Below are 19,288 nucleotides of genomic sequence, written 5' to 3' on the forward strand. Positions count from 1 at the left end.
GATAGATCCATGTCCATGATACATGTGTGCCTGTATTATACACATTCATATGTGTACATTACTTATTATTAATAAACTGAATTCCCATGAATCCTCTGGCCACTACAAGGTATTTACACACTGTTGTTTTTGTTTTAATCTCTCTAGTGACATATTTGGACAAATGTTATAAAAAAGGTTGTTAGAAGTATCTGAGAAACATGTACAAGTTTTAAAGACTACCAATAGGATGTGTCTCTTTTATTGCTGAGAATTTTTCCATTTTACTTTTCTTTTTTTTAACTTGGGGTGGGTATAAGTGAGAAAAGTGGTTCATTTTCCAAAGAGGTTGTAAGTTAATAAGTATTTTTTAATATCTATTTTCATGGCAGGATGTGCCTGTTATCTGACATGTATCTAAATAGTATGATTTACTTGTAGAATTATAAAAATCCATCATAAAGTACAACTTTGGAGTATACTAGGTCTTTCTCTAAGACAGTGGAGCAAGCAATGGCAGACTTGTCTCTGATGTGTAATCTAGGCACCATTGCATGCATGATAAACATGTAACACCAAGTAAGATCAATTTTAGTAGCTGTGAACCCTGTTTCTACACACAATCAATTAAGAAAATAGTAACAGTATAGTCTGTGGACATTTAGACACCAGCAGGTTTGGCAAGACACACAGCTGCTTGTGCAGGTAGATAAATCCATCGTAGCAAAGAAGTCTAGGTCACATGTAGGTCTGGCTCTTACAAAAGCTTCAGTGACAGATACCTGCCACCCTGCCAGAGTCAAGCACTGTTAGTGAGTATCTATTAAAATAAAGGCACTTTCCCACCTTCTCTACTATGTCAGACTTTGTAGCTGTCCCTGCAAGTGAATAGATTGTTTCTTGATCACAGCAATTAGCTAAGCTGCTCTCCACATCCCTGTCTACTACTCTATTCCTGCTCCAAACTGCACAGATTCAGGGGGGATGTTGGTGTCAAATGCACTTGGAGTGCTGATGCTCACTGCTCAGCATTCAGCTCTGAAGCCTCTCAGGGAGGCAGTGTGAAGTTATCTGGCTGCCTGTCAGAAATGCTGGCCTGGATGGATAGCAACTGCCTGGAACCGTAGGGTAAATAAGACCTAAAGCTGCTACCAAGGGTTTACAGGCTCTGGGCAAACATGCTCACTCACAGTTGTTACATTTGACAGCTTGTATCCCTCAAGTGATCCCTGTGATTTTTTATCAAAGCTTCATTTTATTTCCACTCCAAGAGTTTAGCTATGTTAAATTTTTCTCAGGAAGATGGGGTTTCTTATTCCAGAAGACTTCTTCCTCATGCATGTAATGGGAGAAAGTGGTGACAAGTAATACAACCTCTCATATGAGGTTTCACTTAAGCACATAACTAACACTTATTTGCTCTCTTTTTGTCCCAAATTCTGCAATGTATTAGCAAGACAGAGAGACAGAAGTAATACAGCCCCTGCAGCTTCTGGCAGCCATAATGCTGGGTAGAAGTTCAAGTCAAGCAACGTGGGGGTAGAAAGAACAGGAAACAAAGGCCTTATCCTCTGCTTGGGGCCCTCAGGAGTAAGGTGTTGGTTATGGTCTAAATCTCTATCTACTCTTCTTTTACCCCATTTTACACATTTTCACAGACATCTGATTTTATTTTGGAGCTGCCTACTCTTGGATGTCATTAACATAATTATTTATTTTATAATTTACTCACTGGATAGTTCAACACGTTCTTTTGTGTATGGAATGAATTGTGAGTTGCATATCGCTAATAAACTTCAGAAGCTAGGAATTTAGTATACAATAGAAAAGAGAGAGAACCATTTAAATGTATTTCTCTATTCAACTCATGACTAAGTGCATAGGGAGCTTAATAGTACTGGGATATCAAAGGCTGAAGATTAGCATCTTCTGAGAATGCCCTATGTGTCCACACAATCACTGGTAAAAGCTTTTGAAAGCCATTTAAGATGACATTGACCTCCATTTTCTGACAAACTGCAAGCATTACGTACAACTTAATAAGAGAAAAAGGGGGGAAACTAATTGACATAGAAAGGTCAAAGCAATGTAAATGTGATGTTTTCATGATGGGAAATATCTTCATAGTTGAAAAAGAAATGAGGCAGGTTATTGCAAATATTAATATAAAAAAAGCCTGCTGTTAACATTAACATCTGATTTGCCTAATATAGTTCATTACTGTTCAGTATTTCATCTAAATCATTTTCTTATTAATGCTTAACCAATACCAAATAACTCCCCAGCACTAGCCTTAGACATCTCTATGAATTTTAGTAAATTTATTATACTTGGTCCTGTTGTAATGAAGCTTCACTGGATTTATAATAATCAGTTACTTAGAATAAGCAGTGAGCATTAAGAAGGCTCTTCATTCTGCTTGGGTGACCACAGTAAAGTACCAGAGGTTCACTAGAGACACCCTCAAAACTGCACAGATAGTATGGCTGGGGTGAAAAAATATCCTTTTTCTAATTGTAAAGAGGCACAACTGTGAACATCTACAAAACTGCTAACTTGAATTCCTCTTGCTAATCCCAAGGATTGTACCAGGACTGATTAGGTGCATGAACTTTTCAGACAGCATTTAGTTGAGGAGAAGGCAGCCTCTTGTCCTTTTAACATGCTGAACTGCATCCTTCAGCAGGTGACTAGAACATTTTAGGAGCTATCTTCCTCACTTTAATTTCAAAATAATAGCCAATGGAAAAAAAAAATGTTTAAGGCTTCTAAAATTTTAGACTCTAAGAAATAAAGAAATCAGTGTCTCACCAAGAGAAGGGATGTGTTATGGCAAAATCTGTAATATTTAGGTGATATATTATTCTTCACAGAATTTTGTGGAAAAAGATCACTGGGATTGATTCAACCACTACGATCAGAATGATTGCATTTTAATTAACACATGAGAGAATATGCATTTTAACTTTGTAAGAAAACTGTACTACAGCACCTTCCTCTGAGCACAGATCATAGTAGTCAGATGTATCTTTAGAAAACTGTATAATATCTATTCTGAGAAGAAAGGCAGGGGAAAATGTGGATTTTTCTTCTAACTTTGGTGTTCAGCTGACTGCACTACATTTCCAGTAAAATATTATTTTGATTTAATATTCAATATTTTATGCCAGAAAATATCAACGTCACAATCAGTAGCTGAAAGCGCTTCTATAATGTGACACATAATATATCACAGGTGTGAACCTGTGTACTCAGGACTCACCCTGGACCATTTAAAATGCTGGTCACAGCAAATACTCATGTACAGTAGATAGTAGCCATGGAAACCAGTCAGACCTTACCTTAATAATATATTTTTTTTTAAGAAAACTAGATTTCAAAGGGTGATTCTTCTCTTTCTTTGGGGGCACAGTGCATTATAGCATCTAGGAAATTATCCGTTAGAGGTTTTTCAAAGAAATTCCATCTTAAAATCCCTTGCAGAGGTTGCACAGTGCTCATTTCTGCACACTGAAGACCAGGTGTGTTATTAAGGCATGATAAACACACCAAAACATCCCTGGGGAATGCAATAAGTGAGGAGTGGAATCAGACCACACCCAGGCTGCACTGAGAGGAGGCAGGTCCACTGCTGAAAATTTATTTCCAGCCACTCCTGGAGGGACCAAACAGTTGAGGAGGGTGTGCTAAGCAACAGGGAAGGCAGGCAGGCAGGCACCTAGAGAATACATGCAGGGCAGGAGGGGGGGGGTGGAGCCCTGGCTCTTGGGCAGACTAGATGCAAGGTGAGATTTAATGCTTGAAGCCTGAGAGTAGGGCAGATGGAAGCTCTTGGTAAATACAGGCTTTGCTGAAATTTGCAGTGTGGAAAGTGAAGTTTTCTGGGAGGAAATAGTGATTTAGAAGGGTGTTTTTTTATAGGAAGCAACAAAGCTTTTTGACAGAACATTGAAATCAGGTACAAATAGGATTCACAACATATTCTGAGTTGCCAAGGACCCACAAGGACCATCAAGTCCAGTGTTAAGTGAATGGGCATTGAACCCACAAACCTTGAGTGCTATTAGCAGCAAGCTCTGAGCTCATCTCCTCTCCCTGCAGGGAGGAAAGCTGTCTGGTCAGCAGAGATCCCTGGGGAGCTGTGCTGCTCAGCAGGAGTACTCTGACAACAAAGACTTGGCAGCTCTCTCAGCCGCAAGAATGAGCATGCAGACCTGACTGAAGACATGTTTGCAGCTAAATATAAGCTCCATGGCTGTGAAAAGCATAGGGAGGGAAAGAAAATGGGAGAGAAACCTCCCTTTCCTTCAGCAGGGAGCTATTCCTGCCCCTACCCCAGCCCATGAGGGCGGCAGACCTGACTGGTGAGAAGCTCTGAAACAGATTCACAGGCAGAAGAAAAAGGAATGGAAAGGGTATCAAATGAAGTGGAAAAATAAATGATGAGCAGAAGCAAAGCTCAAGACATTTTCCATTGCTTTGAAAGGATACAATGCCTACAGAAGCAGGAAGACATTTTATAGATGTAAGATTGAAATTTTTTTCACTCTTTAAGATTCCTGTATTTTCAAGTTTGTCATGCATGTTCATTTTGAAACAGTTTTCCTGTTCCATTAACTGTGCTTTGAGCATATGACCTCTGCAACAGACCCTACTGGACTTTCATGGACAAGTTAACAAAAAATAATATCCCAGTGAGACCTGAAGTCACCCTTGGCACATTTTCCATTACTTCCTATGCTAGGGAAAAAAACCCCAAAACCCAAGCAATCTTATGGATGCTAGATACCTGCCACATTAGTTAGAAAGTAAAACCACTAGGAAAAAATATTGGTGCTTTGTGGTGCACAGGGCATTCACAGTATTAATTTCAATTAATTTCAATTCACCACCAAATTTAGCAGGGAGCCAAGCAACACCTTCAAAGTTTGTGTGACTCTGTAGCAGAAACTGAACCAAGGGACAAATTTCATAGTATGGTAAAAAATAGTTAACTGAAAAAGGTTGACAGATTACTTTGCAGTCTTCCCCAAAACCCAAACATAAAGCTGATTTACTACAAGATTATTTCCTGTCAAATTAAGGAACATTTTTTTCCAGTTTGGTTGGCAATTTTATAACACTTAGATGACAAGCTAACTGTCTGATCTCAATTTAAATCAGCAGACTTGTGACATTATAACTGTTCTCTTAAAAAGAATAGTGCATGGAGTGGAAAGGAAAAACACAGCAATGATTTTAATGAGATTTCCATCTAGACTCTGAAAGTATTTCCTGGTAAGATACTAGTTCACCTTTTCCTGAATAAAATGAAACTCTAAGAGATGTCATCAGGATACCTGAGACTGTTTTTTACCCTGTGGAAAAACAAAAGTTTGATAGCATTCATATTCCTCAAAGAAACCACTTACCATTGAAAATATGACTCACAATAACCAAAAGTTCAGATGACTAACTTACAGTTCCAAGAACAAGTCCTCTGCTGTTAAATATCAATCACAAAGTGCAGCCATCAATATTTGAGACCTTCACCACTGGAAAGTAGAGTGCCACTTGGATACTCTTCCTCAAAATTTATTGTCACATTCCAAAATTATAGATGAGATGTTTTCCAAAGTTTTGTTGCATGGATTTGTCTTGATTGTCTTTTGAAGTACATGAAATTACCTTCTCTAAGAGAGAAACTTTCTGATGATAGTAAAAAAAAAAAAGAGATCAACATTTATGAAACAGCTTTTTTTGCCCCCTCAATGCCAATGTGCTGGAATCAAATTCATGAGGCTCTTGAATCCAGCACAGGAAGAAACATCTCAAAGGGTCACTCTTGTCACCTTTCCCATGTGCCAAATTTCATCTGTCCCCATGAATAAGTGTAATCTCTATTACTCACTTAAATTGTCTTAAGGGATGATCACAGCTTCTGGCTTTTCCTGTGTTCTTCCTTACTCAGCATGAGCTTCCTCCTGTTGCATGTGTGCTGCAATTGAAAGCAAAAATGTAGGTTAACCACAAAAATTGTGTTGTTTTGATTTTTTGCTGGTAATTTGGTGATCCTTTCATAAAGATGCCATCTTCTCTTCTGCATCTCTCATCCAATAAACTTATTTAATGCCGGAAGATTTTCATTACTTTCTTTGCCAAATGTTAATCATACTTATTGAGAAATTATAGAACTCCTTCTATAATTTTTCACAAACTGTGAAATATAAATATCTGTGTAATTTAAATATCATCATCTTAATGATTTACAGGGACTCTCAGAATGAAGTGAAGGTTTATAATGAAGATACCATCCCTTCTCTATTCTCTCCTTCTTCCCATGCAATCTAAGAACAAGAAACCTAGTAAGAAATTCAAAACTTTCTAAGGAGTAAACAGATCCAAAGAGCCTATGGCTTGGTAAAAGTAGAATAGCAAACACTTAAAAGGTCACAGTTCAGGAATACTATGCTGTACTTTAAAAGGAATAATCTGTACTCATTTCAAATCCTCAAATAAAATTCAACACAGATCCTTCCTTAATATAGAAGTGTGAGATTTTTCTTAAAAGTGTAATTTAAACTGAATTTTAGATCTATATTTGAAAATTTGCATTAGAGAATAAAGTGCACAGGCCTTTTTTAACATGAAGCAGACTCTCATTTCTGATTGGGAAAAGCTGTTAAAGGCTGATAAGTGAAATGGCTGAGCCTGGAAGAAGGTTTATCCAGAAGAAAACCATATGCTCCAATGACTATAAATCTCATTAAAGAGGTTAAGACAACTGTCTTCTTTTGATCTAGTTTAGTACAGAGGTGGGAGTAACCAAATACTGAAGAAAAGGAAAAACCAATTTTTCTCTTCTTTATGTGAATCCTGGGAAATCCACTGAGGTTACAAGCACATTAAATAAAATTAAAATACCACCAGCACATAATATTAACCTAGACTGAATAATATATTGACTAAACAAAGCATTTAAAATTAACTTGTTGGCATCTTCTGTTAGATGCAAATAAATAATGTATAAAATTACCAATTTTTTTTCTTCACAGAACTTACAGAAAAATGTACTTTTTCATTTAGCTTGGATCAACTCGTGTACAACTTTTTGCTTCTTTAAGCTCCTGTAATTTGTTGCAGAATGTTTCAAGACATTGCATTTTATGCCTTCCCTCCATCTCCCCAGTTCAACTTTCTTTTTTTTAACTAGCTGGAATAGCACAGTTTATTACATATTCAATCAATCAATCAATGAATAATCTCCTTGCAATTCCCATCCTTTCACCAGGATATTTTTGGCACCTGCTCCTGCAGTCTAGTCTATTAAATTTCAGCAAATTTCACTGTCAAACACCCTAATAACATGCTCATGGCAGGTGGAGTGTGTACTCATATTAAATAGTCAATACCATTCGGTTTCTTTGTCATATGAGCTGTGTTGTTTCTTCTCTTTTTTCTTCTATCTCAATCAGTAGTTGCAATCCCATCATGCTGTGGGCTGGTGCTTTCTGTAGAACATCATCAAGGCACCAAATGATGTCTCCATCTTTTTTTGGCAGAGAAGATTTGGTTTTATGCTTGCTGCGCTCTAATGTTTTGGCCAATGAAGTCAGTTAATCCATGCTGAAGATTTGACAGTGTTCTGAGTACAAGCAACCAGAAATTTCAAATCTTCTTAAGCAAGAAGGAAAGCTCCCTATAATTATGTAAACATGCCTGCTGTGCTGTGCTGGTCCCAGCTGCACACCACCACATTTTGCAGAATGGTTTATTTGACTCACTTTTATTGCTCCAATCCAATTGGAGATAAATAGGCTTTACTCCCAGCTAGAGGATACCGCTCAAAGAGCAGACAAAAACTTCATGTATAATTCTCACACTAACACATGTTATGTGAGGAATTCATGTGCACAGATGAATTTGGGATCAGAAGAAGAAGGAATGGTTTATGTGCTGGATGTCAGTGGCAGAAACAGGCACATTCAGTCCGTGTGAGGAACCTTTTCTAGAATAAACAAAAGAATAATTCACACCATTACTGGACATATTATCTATGAAACTGAGAAACTAAATTTGAACCTTTCTAAACATTTTGTTTCTCACTTACCCCACAGTCAGGAGCCGCTGGGAAACTGAAAAACTTGAGCAACTATATCTGAAAAAAAGGGGAAGAGTAACAGAAATGGGACTATTCACCCAAAAGTCTGCTCCCAGGTCAAGTTAAATTCAGAAATTCATCCTTTTCCCACCCATGTGTTCTTGAGTCTAGAGAATTCCATGTTGGGGAGTCAAGTTTGAATGTACACTTTACCTGCCATCCAGTCCAAGGCTGTCAGCATCATGAAAGTTATAAATCACATCACTCTTTGGTACAGAATCTGTTCTGTTCTACTTTTTGCAGATGTGACATCACTGCCTATCTGCCCTGGATGTAGATGTCATCAGCTTCAGGCTATCACTTATCCCATCCAATTCCAATCATAAAATTACTGCATACAGAACTCAGGCATTTCAGGCATAGAATAAACAAAAAAAAAAGCCTATTTTGCACAATTCTTTTTCTTAGAGAATTCTGAATTTGCTACCACTCTTGATCTACACAATACAAACTTAAACTGGCCTGTATTTCACCTAAATTCTAGGATCTCTAATACTTTGAAGTATCAGTATGACTCCCATATTTGAAATTTTGTCTTTCATAATACTTATATATATTTTTAATAGAGTTGTAATAATAATTTCTCCCTCACATAAATGTAAATGAAGTATAATTGAAAACAAATAATAATTTAAGCAAGAAAAAAAATCTGTGTCCTAATTTATGATCATGATAAAAGTATTTTATTTTTTTAACTTCTAGTGATTTCCCAGCCATTGTTGCTTGAAGGTTGTGATTCTTGCTCAGAAACTAATCTGGACTTTAGGCAACCATAGAAATGGATATATTTATTATCCATGTGGTTTTGTTCAATTCTTCCACACCATCTTGTTAAGTTTCTTCTTCCAAAGCTCTGCATTAAATAGTGGCTTTTTTGCATTTCTCAATTCTCCTCACCAACAGTAGATGCAAAGACTTGTCATGTAAGGATTCTTTTGCCTTTTGATCATTTTATTAATGATAAGTTTGTATGTTTTAGAGGGAATACACTACTAAAGCCTAATTCTGTTATAAATATTCATTACCAGACATACATGGTCTTCAATTTCCTTTTACTTACCCCTTGGCAAGAATTTGTAATCAACAGTCTCTGGAATCTTCCTTTTCATAAGAGTATAACCTGGACATTTTCCAGGTACATCAAAACTGAGTGTGTAAAGTCCATTGCTGATATCTTGGAACAGCAGAGGCAGGAATGATAACACTAAGGCAGAAGTACAACATCCTGAGTGCAGGTAAAGCATGAACAATGCTGGCAACTAATTGCCATCACCAAGGGAACATTGCAGTCACAGACTGTTAATTCTCAAATCTGTCATTAGTTACTGAACAGTAGCTAAGGAAGTGTAATTCAGGTAATGAGTAGGACATATAAAGCAGAAGACACCAAAAGTTATGTCTCCATGCTAATCCTTGGAAGTGATACTAAAGAAGTGGCAGGAGGACATCCTCAGCATGGGAACATGACTTTGGATTGGTTCTAGCTATGGTCAGAGTATGTCCAGTCATGCCTCCAGGTGTACATTATCCCTTTGCTATTGTGATGTCCTGTGTAACTACAACTCACTCCTTCAATTTGCTCCAGAACCATCTCCAAAGCTTCTTATGCCTTCTGGCAGCAGCACATGAAGGTACACGAACTCCCAGCTTCTCTGAGAGGAGAGGCAGCTCAAAGCCTGAGGAAGAATCAGGACCACCATCTCACCCTCCAGAAAAACTCATCATGTAATAGCTGGAGTACTGCTCAACAAAAATTGTTTCCCTCAGTTCCAAGAAGGAACTGATAAACTTCTACACAGGGAGAGAATAGAATTTTCTGTGTAGTGAATTATGAAACACAGATGGATTTTTATCCATCGTCAGTCTTGCAATAGACGAATGCAGGACATGACAGGATCAAGTGGCAACACTTTTAAACTGAGTGTAGCGTTTAGGTCAGATATTGGGAAGAAATTCTTTACTCAGAGAGTGGTGAGGCACTGGAGCAGGTAGGCTGAGTAAGTTTTGGACTCTCCATCCCTTGGAGTGTTCAAGTCCAGGCTGCATAGGGCTCTAGAAACAACCTGGTCTAATGGAAGGTGTCCTTGCCCAAAGCTGGGGGGTGGAACTAGATGACCTTTATGGTCCCTTCCAACACAAACCACTCCATGATCTATAATTCTACACTTGGTCATTAAGACAGTGCAGTAACACAGGCTGGTAGACTGCCTTGCACTGGTAAACATGTAACTATCCACTTCAAAGCTATCCCACACTAAAAAAAATACCCAAAAGCTAAAAGTGTTGAACATACATTAAAAACTGGGCTCTTAGAGAACTGAAAGATTAGAAGATGAGATAGAACAGAGGTAGAGAAAAGAAGGAAGAAAGAAGCTGCATTTTAGAATCATGAATTGAGATATATAATGATTAAATGGCAAAAGAGGATTAAAAATAATAAAAATAATAAGGAATTGACAGGCAGATGAATATTTAGAGTAGGGGTGAGTTAGTAAGTATTTGCCCTGGACTTTGGAGGAATCTTTTCACATTAACCAAATGCAAATCGTTAAAAAAATTCTCACAGTTTAGAACCACAGTTTCACAAACTTCCTTACCCTCTCTTCCTTACCCCCTTACCCTATATAGAAATATATTTTTTCTATATTTCTTCTCTGTAGAAATATGCTGCAAAGATATGAAAATGTTTAGGTCTGAAATTTATCCTATTTGTCAAATTAAATTTTTATGAATAAATGCCTTCTTTTGAAAACACTTATGAGCCTTTTCAGTTCTTTGTTTCATTTCAGCCACTGGAAATTAATTTCTAAATATCTCTCAGATATTCCTTATGAAGAATGTATAATTTGATAAATAACTGACCCACTTTACCATGACAAGAACTATATGTCTGAGAACTGTTTATCCAGAAGGCTGAGAAGTTCCTTACCTTGATGCAACATGTGCTTTACCAGATGTTTTGTAGGGAAGGCAAGCCTGCTGTTAAAAACAAATTGCACTATGAGCAAACTTTTAGTGAACTGATTTGGATTTTACCTTAACCTTAGAATGGACTGATTCTATCACTCTCTGGTTGTAAGTATCTGAATTTGCTTTTCCTTATTGTGATTGTAATGAGCTGTGCAAGATGTTGTCCACCCTCTGCCCCTTCAGTTGTCAAGAACAATAAATGCTTTTGATTATTAGGCAAAAATGCACATACTGATGTCTTTGTGGAAGGGAAAACATATCCCAATTGCAATTGTTTTTTAAGCTATCATATTACCTTCAGTTCATGTCAATTAGATCCACAATAAAGTTTCCACTGTGTTGATGAACTGTAGCAAAGAAAGCTCATAAAACCTGGAGAGTTATTTCTGTTTGCTCAGTGCCATTGGACTGTGTGGCAAATGGGAGTAAGTTCTTACTGAAGCTCTCAGTTACACATATTCCCTGAGAAAATAAAAAGGTTAATTTGATTTCTATTTTCAATTTTCTTCCTTTCCTATATACAGTGGGCAGTAGCTGTCATCTTTATTAACTGCCTTGCTTTTCATACTATTTTATTGATCAGTAATTTGCTGTTGTAAGTTCCTTCACTAAATTTCCTTTTCAGTGATATTTTTTTTTGTTCAGCTATTTAACAATTATTTTAACTTTGATATAATATTATAAAAATTATTGATAAAAAATTGTATGTTTATGTCAATATTTCAGTAAAAAGGAATTAATAAACCACAGAACCTTTATACTACATTATTATGAAGGGATGGAAAAATCATTACGGAGCATGATTGCTATAACCATACCTGAACAGTTCTTTATAAATTGTGGTAGAAGTGGAGGCAATGGTATATGTTTTCTCTTATATTTTTCCATAGCATCCCAATAACACAGCTGGGAAAGGGAATTGGACATTGTTGATGGAAGAGAATTTATATGCTAACGTGCTGGAATTTTCCAAGCCATGGGATGAAAAAATGTTATAGTAGGATAATCTGTGCAAAAGAGGAACCACATGTTTTGAGTGGTATTGATTTTTCTTCTTTAGATTGGGTATTGATTGCTCCTGTCTGTCCATTGATTAGTGAAAAAGTCTATTTTTCACTTTCAAGAGAATCATTTTCATTGCTTTGCTGCCCTTTATTCCTAGGCAAAATCCCTATAGATGCTACACTTCAGGAATTTCTATGCATACGTGACCTTTTAATTATTTATGACTTGCATATCTATCAGCTGAAATCTCATGGCAGGAAATGAGATGAAATTGCTCTGAAAGAAGAATCAGGTTCTCCGAGTTGTAGGTCTGAAGCATGGCATCCAAAGACAGCCTATTGTTCTGCACAGATATTGTTTTGGCATACTAAAAATAAACTGAAGATTACATGTACAAAATTCTACAGTGTTTTTCTTCATTACTCAAAAGACAGGAAATGTCATCATCTTACTTAAGAAGAAAAAGTAGGGCTGCTCCTCACGGTTTCATCTTCTTTCTCACCAGGCAGCCCTGCTGGCAGCCTGCCTTGGTCTCCCCTAAAGGAATACAAGTGTCTTCCCACCCTGCCCGAGAAATTGCCTGACCTCCTCCTGCAGAGGCACAGCCCCACAGCCCCCAGCACAGAGATGGGCATCAAGAACAAGCTCAGGCCCTTACAGGAAGTTTTCTGCTTGTGTGCACCATTACATGGTTTCAATATAAAAGTTAGAAAACAAGTATTGACTGCTGTTTGGGAGTTTATAATTGCAGTTAGCTCTTGGGGCTAGATGTCCTTCACACATTCCTTTTTTTATTTGCATTATGTTGCTACAGCAAATACAAAAGCCAGCTAAGCCTACAATGTACTCACACTCTAGAGAGGTACAAAGACTAGTCTGATAAAAATGAGGATTGTGGAGTGGGAAGAGTGCTCTTGGTTCTTTTGTTGAGGTTTTTCAATTCCTAAGAGTTTTATGTCTTTATCTTCAGTCCTACACATTCAATATTTATTTTCTAGAAGAAATGAAAGAAAATTTAACATTTCTAATGTGCTTTTGACTTCAAAAATGTATTTGAAACATGACAAAAACCCTTGCTTTCAAATATGTTTTCTCCAAAGCCAGTAATAGGTTTTAATGGCTCAGAAAGAATATCATAAATACAGCATCATCAAACCTAATCTACCATGAGAAGAATAGTAATATCAAATGGCCTCTCCTACAGAAATGTATTTTAATTAATTACCTAATTTGTTGCAGCATTTGTAATATATATTTAATGACACTACAGTCTGGCACAGCCTTCCAGACAGCGTTCTGAGGAAACATGATCTAAGCATAGCCTCAAGCTGATATTATCAAATAACTCACCATGCTGTGTAAAAAAATCCAGATAAAACAAGCAGCTAATGTTTCAGCTTACAGGGCCCCAGGAAAGCCTCTTTTCACCCTAGCATTTCTCTCTGGCAGCTCCATCACCCCTGCCTTTATATCTGGAATGTGCAGTAAATAAATATTCAGCACTGGCCTGACTGTAGGTAGCACCAAGCAAACAATAACCCATTACTATATATCACACTCCAATTACTAAAGATCTTGCCATGTGTCTAATAGTCTGATATAAACAGTCCATTAGGCTTTCTAATGGTGGTGTTAAATAAAGGGTGAACAAATAGTACTAGAACAGCAAGAAGCCCCTGGGCAGCTTTGCATCCTGCCATGCCACTCCCTTTAATGAGATTATGTTATTGCTTTGGTCGATAGAAACTCATTTGAAGGTTTCCAGTTCTCCTGCCCTTTTGTGTTGAACTGACAAGGAAGATGTATCTAAATATTTACCCCTTGGTTTATTTTCTTCAACAGAGTAAAGTTCTTGCCCTTTATTCCTACCTACATCACTGCCTCTTTTTGCCAGACAGAACAATGCATCTCTCCTGGTCAAGTAGGGAATCTCTGGTACAGCCACTCCCTGGAATCTAATGCAGCCCATGAATCTCTCAGCATCTTTGAGAGAAAGCATCAGTCATGTTAATGACCCCTGCACCAGTGTTCTGGCAAGGCATTGTAAGAGTTTATTCAATTACGGTACAATATTTTTTCCAATTAGGGGAATGTCCATTATTTTTCTTTATTTTAATTAAAAATAGTAGAGCCTTTCAAAGTAAGAATAACTACAAAAAAAAGCTACTTAAGACTTGGAAACCTAAGTTCAAAAAACAACATATCAGAAATAATGAGTAAAATAATTTAATAACAATTTAATAATTTAATAACAAAATAATTGAAGTATTAGACTAGAATAAAAATGTTTACAGAAGTGTAAAACTAAGTTTCCTTTATAATGGCTATAGCATTGTTGGTGTGTGTAATACAGAAGATTGGCAACGAAACACCAGAGAATAACATTCAGTAATGATCTCCATCATAGATGAAGCTGCCTTAACTGCTGAGCTTAAGTACACTGAAGAAAATGACAAAACTGACTCTAAATGCCTGAGTCTCACAGACTGATTATTGTTTAGTTTAAGCTATAATGAACAGTAAACTATGGACATGCTGTTTACTTTTAGAGATGTTAGTATACCAGAGACAGAAATTAGGCAGCTCTTTAGTTTAGATCTAGCTGACAAAACCTGTTAAATTGTTGTAAAAACTCAATTTTGATATCATACACTAACCAAGTCCAGAATGATGGGGTATTTCATATGTAAAACACAATAAAATGTTACATGTAATATTCTGGCACTTATAATTTGTTTCAGCAGTGTTTCTTTCTTTTAAATTCTGCTGATTTAGTAATCACAAAAACAATCAACAAGCTTTTCATCCATTGGTCCTCTATGAAGCTAATGGATTTAGCAGGAACCATGATAAAAACCAGCATCATAGCACTGGAGTGATGCAGTGCTGCATCAAGGGGATCTCCTTTCAAGACTAGAAAATAAGCTGGCATCTTGCTTTCAGTAATTTTGGGGAAACTGCCTGATATAACACCTTGGGTGTCTGTGACTGTGGTCACAAGGGTTTTCAGGATGAAGAAGAGACGAGAATGTTGACTCCATGATCAGAAGGCTTGATTTATTATTTTATGATATATGTTACATTAGACTATACTAAAAGCAATAGAAAGGAAAGGTTTCTTCAGCAGCTAGCTAAGCTAAGAATAGAGAAAGAATGAATAACAAAGATGTGTGTCTCAGACAGAGCAAGAGCCAGCTCTGCCATGAGTGGTCAAGAAATCCAAACACCCACAGGAGACCAATCACGGGTCTACCTGTTGCATTCCACAGCAGCAGATAACCATTGTTTACTTTGGTTGCTGAAAACTGCAGCTTCTCACAAGGAAAAATCCTAAGAAAGGATTTTTCATGAAAGATGTCTGCGACATGTCACCTTTTTTTATTTAATTAAATTAAAAGGAAAAAGCGTTTGTAATTTTCTCTGCTGTACTCATGCTGAAGAAAAAGACAAACACTTGACAGGTTATCTGTTGCCAATCAAACTCCACTCAAGTGCTCCTGTGGAATGCACTGGGAATTTCTTCACCTGTAGAACATAAAATTCTATTATATTACTAAAACAATTCTATAATATAAGAAAATGCAAAAACAATGCAAAGAAAATTCAAGTCCAAGCAGCTGAGTTTCAGGAAAAGTCCATGGCTTGAAGATGTTCCTCTTTGCCATATCTGAAAGTTTCTTTTGGTCCTGAAACAGGCTTGCTACAGAAAAAGTCCATCAATAGTTATCAAGAGTCCATTGACAGTCTTCAAAGAATTTTGAGAAAGTTTCTGAAATGTCTTGCCACAGCCCTTTATTGAACAACTTGGGCTGAAGCCAATCCCTGGCTCCTCAATGCCTCTGCTCAATGCCTCTGAGCTGCTGCCAGCTCTTTCACCCTTTTTTATTCAATTTTTTTTTTTTTTTTTTTTTTTTTTTTTTTTTTTTTTTTTTTTTTTTTTGTCGGAAAGAGCAGCAGCAGCAGAGGAGCCAGAGAGAGGCCCTTGGGGGCCCTGGCCCATGTGGAAGGATCAGGAACCCCAGACCTGGCCCACAGAAAGGTGGCCCAGGACCAGAAGGGGGAAGCAAAGCCCCCAAACCCAACAGGAGGCCGGGAGGTGGCCCTGGCCCAAGCAACCAAGGCAGACAGCCCAGGCCCAGCCCCCGAGGCAGGCTCTGCATTGGCACAGACCTGCACCCTGCTGCCAGTACAATGGCAGAAGGGGTGACCAAACGCTTCCTTTCCCCAAAATCACTGAGGCATGCCGGCAACGGGAAGACAGAAGCTGTCCCGAGAAACTTCGTCTCGGGTCTGGGGATGTCCTTTCCCCACAGCAGACAAGCGATGCTCGCTTCCTGCTGTGCCCTCTGCCTCTGCGATGCAAATGCACCAGGTGTTCCTCCCATCTGCCTCACAGCCCCACCTCCACCCCCTCTGGGCTGGGGACCAGGGGCAGAACTTTCAGGACCCACCTCCCCCTCGCCGCTGGGGCGCGCGAGGGGCGGCAGAGAGATTCGCATCCCCCAGGGGGAAACCCCGGACCAAACACCCCCCAACCCGCCAAAAATGCTGATCTTGAAAACAGGCAGCCGCGCTGCGCCCACAGCCAGCTGTCGGGCCATGCCTCCTCCACGGAAGGACAGGCTGACGCCCTCTTCCTCTGTCCCAGCTCCCGCTGTAGGGGCAGCCCCGGGACAACCCGAAAAACTCGGGGAGGAAGTCACGCTGGATGCAGGAGGCGCCGCTGCAGCTGCCGCCGGCTCCAGGGCAGCCTCTGACGCAGACACGGAGGACGGAGTCCCCGCAGGCGGCAGAACTGCTGGGGAGGGCAGCGGGGCCGCCTGGGGAGGCGGCGGGGGCGGCGGGGGCGGCACGGGGTCGGCAGCATCTTCTGCGCCGGGCTCTGACATCGGCCGCGGAACCGCAGTCGCAGAAGGCGGCGGGACGGCCGGGGGGAGCGGTGGATCGCTGTTGCCCAGCAACATCGGCGCTGCCGCGGGAAGCGGTGTCTCTGAGGCCTCAGATGCAGGCAGGGAAGCCGGCGGAAGCGCGGCCGGAGCGCCCACAGGCTCCCCCGCAGGGGCGGCCGCGGGAGGGGCCGCGCGGGGAACCGCCCGCACCCGCGGGGCGGGGTGAGGCGGCGCTCGCGGCGCTGGCCGGGGCGGTGCCCGTGGCGCTGGCCGGGGTGGCACCGCCCACTCCCATCCCCCCTGAGAGCAACGGGAGGGGGGAGAAACCGGCTCCGTCTGAGCATGCTCCGAAGACACAGTAAAAAAAACTTTGGTTGCGGGCGAAACTTCGCCCCCCCACTGTGGGTCAGGGGGGCTGGAAAGCAGCAGAGCGTCCCCCTCCAAAGGGTCTTCCCCCGGAATCGGGGGGAACGGGGCTTTCCCCTTGCAGTTAGCAATCCAGGGAAAAACAGCTGCTCTCCGTTTCAAGACTAGAAAGAGCAACAAAAAGGTTGGATAAATTGAGGGGCATCCGAACCCCCGGTATAAAAAGAAATGGAAAATGGAGCCCATACACTCCCAGACAAACACATCAAGGGCATATAGCACATTCGTAAAAAACCCAAAGAGCTTTGCCCATCGAAAAAACTCATACAAATCTGTCTCCAACAGGAGAATTCTGTCCTCTGCACCCCATTTTTGCCAGAGGGCAATAAGTTTCTCCTCTGAAGGGGAGAATGGAACCTCATCCTCTAGGGGAGAAGTCCTCCAGATGAGCAGCCACAAACTGCGAATGGCCTCATCTTCAGGAGGGCAAAAACCAACAGTACCTTGTGACAGTGTCCAGGACTCTCTGGCTATCTGCACGGTGCTGCTGAGCTTTCTGAACATCTTCCTGGAGGCTTTTCAGAAGGTTCTCTTCGTGGTCAGCTTTGCTGTGAACTCTGTCCAAATTCGGATCTTCAGTTCTTCAGCTCCTGGCTAGAATCCACTTCTGTGGTCACTTGTGAAGCAACCATCAATGCCACACATACAGGGATTACCCAGTGCAGCAATGCTCCTCTGGTGGTCTCACCAAGTGATGATTGTCCTCCTCAGTCGAGGGTCACCAATTGTGACTGTGGTCACAAGGGTTTTCAGGATGAAGAAGAGACGAGAATGTTGACTCCATGATCAGAAGGCTTGATTTATTATTTTATGATATATGTTACATTAGACTATACTAAAAGCAATAGAAAGGAAAGGTTTCTTCAGCAGCTAGCTAAGCTAAGAATAGAGAAAGAATGAATAACAAAGATGTGTGTCTCAGACAGAGCAAGAGCCAGCTCTGCCATGAGTGGTCAAGAAATCCAAACACCCACAGGAGACCAATCACGGGTCTACCTGTTGCATTCCACAGCAGCAGATAACCATTGTTTACTTTGGTTGCTGAAAACTGCAGCTTCTCACAAGGAAAAATCCTAAGAAAGGATTTTTCATGAAAGATGTCTGCGACAGGTGTCATCTAGGGATGACTGTGACTATGGTTTGCAATGTATTTTACTGTATTTTACAGACGAATTTTCCAATTTTTTCCCTGTTTTCCAAATTTTCCACAGTTGTCACTGAACAAACTTTGCAATAATATCAATCAAAGATTACATGATAAATTCTGCTCTGCATTGTTTTGTTCAGTTTGGTCAGGATTTCCCTAATGGCTCAAGCAAAATGTAAGAATACAAAGAGGCTCTATCACTTTGTGACACAGCCTCAAATAGAAAAACATTTTTAAATAAGTGGTTGTGCTCCAGAACTTCATGGTGAGGAAAGGGGATCTCCTGGAAGCTCTCAGGAGCCAGAGTTAATCAAATGGGAGCAGAGACTGCACTTTCCTCCAGTATACCAGCTGTTAGCTCTCCGTCTGTAGGAGTGTTCTTTGTTCTTCTAAGAAGGAAGCAGTTAAAAATCTGAAAAGGACAAAATGAAGAGCATTCACAGAAGTCACAGAATGAGAAGAAGATTCTGTTCCTTGAATAAGTTGAGGCCTGAAGTCATTTAGTGGAAAGCAAAAAACAAAAAGCTATTGGAAATGAGACTGCACACACAGATGGAAGCCACATCCAGGGATGTCAGGAGTTTCTGATGGAATTGACAGATATTAAGGCAACCTACATATTAAACTTCACAGATTTATGTTATATGTCATTTAGACTGACCTCATTTTAGATACCTAAACTGTGGATTTTTTACCTCTGACCTCATTGCTGGAGGTTCTTCTTGTAATTGA

This window comes from Agelaius phoeniceus, chromosome 1 (assembly GCF_051311805.1).
Source record: "Agelaius phoeniceus isolate bAgePho1 chromosome 1, bAgePho1.hap1, whole genome shotgun sequence".
Classification (NCBI taxonomy): Eukaryota; Metazoa; Chordata; class Aves; order Passeriformes; family Icteridae; genus Agelaius; species Agelaius phoeniceus.